Below are 3,518 nucleotides of genomic sequence, written 5' to 3'. Positions count from 1 at the left end.
GTTCAGCAATTATTTTAAATATCGCTTACATTGACATTAATCGACGTATACCACTGATTCGAAATCAATTGCTTGCGTTTATCGCTTGAAAACAGCTCGTTCCAAATAAATATCATTTTCCCATTAAATTGTGCAGAGATATAATTTGTCGTTGGATATTTTTTTGAACAGCAGTTCTTTATACAGGGTGTCCAATAAACTCTATACATATTCTGAAGTATCCTCGTCATTTTAAATTGTGATGTAAAAATCCTACGTGTAAAATTTTATCCTAAGTTAATTTAAGGAAGTATATAATATTGTAAAAATTCCTTTGCTACTGCAAAAGTGATTTAGAAATCAATTTCCTTTCTTTAACCCTTTGCAGTCGATGTCCCCGTAGCGAGGACATTCGCAAATCGAAAAATACAGGAAATTACAGAAAATTACAGAAATTAAATATTTTATTATTAGTATTAAACACAACGAATCAATTTCTACAAATTCCGTTTTAATATTTATATATTGACTTTAAATCCTGTACGGAAAAATGTAGAGTTAAATGAAATGATGAATTTTTCATACGCGAGTTTAAAAGAATAGTGAATTCTGAGTATAAGGGTAGTGAAGTATATTTGTCCTAAAAGCTTTCTTTCTCGAGATATTTGATTTTGTTATTCTTTTTATAGAGAATACTTTGCATTGGTGCATTTGATACACCATCATTTTCTTTTTAATAAATTCTATCTTTTAATAAATTAGGATTATTTATTTAAAATCGTGGCACTTTCACGAAGAAAAATATCGCAATATAAAAAATGTATGATTATGAATTTTTGAAATTTCTGAAATTATTGAAATTTCCTACATTCACTTGTCGGGAAAGTTTATACCGATTTTGAAGGAAAATAGAAAAGCAGAAGATTTAAATTTTAGTATACATTTATTACCGAAATATCAAATACAATTGCAGAATTATCGTTCTACACTTGTATCACACTATACTAATATCATTTTTGGATACTGTTTGATATAATGAAAATATTTCATTTGAAATAGAAAGAGTTTATGGTGACATTTTGTATATTTGTTTGTTCAAATTAAATGCAATTTGTTCATTTATTCGAAGATTTCATAGCAAGGTTCGTAACTGTCGTTCCTCTTTATTTTCTGCATAATTATGGAATTAAATAAATTGTCATTATGCATACAAATTAAATATACGTTGAAATGTAAATCTTTACGTTTTCCTCGTTCTCTTACTGTTTTTAATACAAAGAAATGTAATTTTTCTATTTCACTGGAATTCTACCTGTTGCATACATATTTTTCATCAAATTAATCTGAATTTTACTTCGTGTAATCGTCTGAATTTATTCTATTTCCGTTATGTAATTACTTTTATTGCATCGTACATTTGTCATAGAAATAAATAAAAATTTGATCCAGCTGTCTTGTAGCTGCCTCTAAGGTATAATACATGGTACAGTAGTAGAATTTCGATTATTTATAATATATCCACATATAATGTGATTCAAATGAAAAATATAATTCAAAACACACGTATGAAAACACACCATAGTAACGCAATTTATTAATAGTAATTTTAATAATACTTTATTAATATTAATTTATCGATAAAAATAAGATATATAGATAAATATAACTATAACTTACTAAACAAATTTTCTCTCGAAAACAAATTTCATATTTCATCTTAATTCGAAATTAGATACATAAAATATTTAAGATACACCATAGTTACATGGAAGCTGTACAGAAAGACAATCGTATGCGAAAAGCAGTAGAATCTTCGCATCCTAAACACCAAGCACTACAAAAAATTTTTCCCACAGAGAAAAATTCACGATTCTCCTGAATTACATATAAGAATTGTAATTACATATATGAATAACTATATAAAGTGGTATAGCTTTAGTTTAAGCTATTCGCATAACTTCAGCTTAAAATGCAATTTGTGCAATATCGAAAATAAATTCCAAAATTCTAGAATGTAATGCAGTCTCTTAACACTTTCAATACGGTTTTGAAAAGTAGAACAAAGAATTAGGTTAATAACTTGACATAACTGAAGAACGATATGTATCATATGAAAATGAAGGCAAACAATTAATTTGATAGCATTGGTGGGCAGTATTTTATCAGATGTTCAAAAATTTATCATGGAACATGTTAGTCCAGTAGGCACGAAAGGATTAATTCGGAATTAATCTTCAATTATTATCACGGAGTTAAGCCTCTGCAAACTCGACGATCTTTTGGCTAAAGAAAAGTAGGAATTCGAAGATTTTCTGCTATAAAATTGACGATATTTTCTTGAACAGTGAATAAAAAATAGTATAGTAATTGACACGTAGAATTATTTGATTTCGATACCTCGCACACCGTTATCTTAAATTTGATATATTAATTAATATCGATCTTCGAAATTTTATCAAATGGCGACTGAAGGGCGCCTCTAGAGTGCAAGGGGTTAAGTATTTTAAAAGAGTCTCTAATTTAGCTTTGTACCGTCATCGTTCTGAATTACCGTTTCTCAAAATGGCCTAACATTCTGCAAGATTCTAGCTAAATGAGACAAATGACCAAAAAGAAATCGGAAAGGGCTTGAAACTACAGCATATTCTCAAGGCATAGAAGCTCACACATTCCAATTTTTGTGAAAATGATCAAAATGACAGCAGTTTATAATTGATCTATCGAATTTTCCTAGAAAATTTCTACGTTTTTTGTAAATATTTTTCGACTATTACATAACAATTTTAATTAACAACAATTAACAATTTTAAAAAGTCGTTTATCTATGCCTAATAAATGTTATAGTGAAAATATATGTAAAATTTCAAAATAAATAGTTGATCGGATCTCGTGACATTTTCCACATCTTTTTCAGAATCGTAGATGTTAGAACAACTTTAAAGTTTCGGAACGTTAATATAATTTAACGTTATAAATTTAATTTAATGTTATAAACGAATAAACTTTTGTAGATTGTATTTGTTTCCATACAATTTATTAATTTGATGTCAATTTTTAAAATATGTAATAACGGTATTTTTTAATCTTCAATTTAATGTACTCAATGTCCTTATGAGTCTCTAGCAGAAAATAGATGTCAGTAGTGAAGGTAAGATATAAAGCAGACTGACAAAGGAATAGGTCTATAATTATATTTTATAGTGAAATATTATGAAATATTGTAAATTGAAATATTATATTGTAGGATACCAAAAGAAATCGCGAATCGGCTATTGCCAACAAAAACAAATTGTAAACCGATCGATATCTTCTAGAAGCAAATCGAAAAGTTATTCTATGTAACAAAATTAAGTTGCATAGGTTAAGGAAGGCATAAAAGCGTGGTCCTTGACAACCAAAACAGAGTCCTTTGAAATCGGTTGTGACCAGCACAAGCGTGAGTCGCTTGGTGTTGAAAAGAGAGTTTTAAAAGAGTGCGTCCTTGTGTGTTTTCGTTTTGTTATCTTGGTGTTCTTTCCTAAGTTAACCCACTTGCATCC

This window comes from Eufriesea mexicana, unplaced genomic scaffold (genome assembly GCF_001483705.2).
Source record: "Eufriesea mexicana isolate 0111107269 unplaced genomic scaffold, ASM148370v2 scaffold471, whole genome shotgun sequence".
Classification (NCBI taxonomy): Eukaryota; Metazoa; Arthropoda; class Insecta; order Hymenoptera; family Apidae; genus Eufriesea; species Eufriesea mexicana.
The sequence above is the reverse complement of the archived record's forward strand: the minus strand, read 5'-3'. Positions refer to the sequence as shown.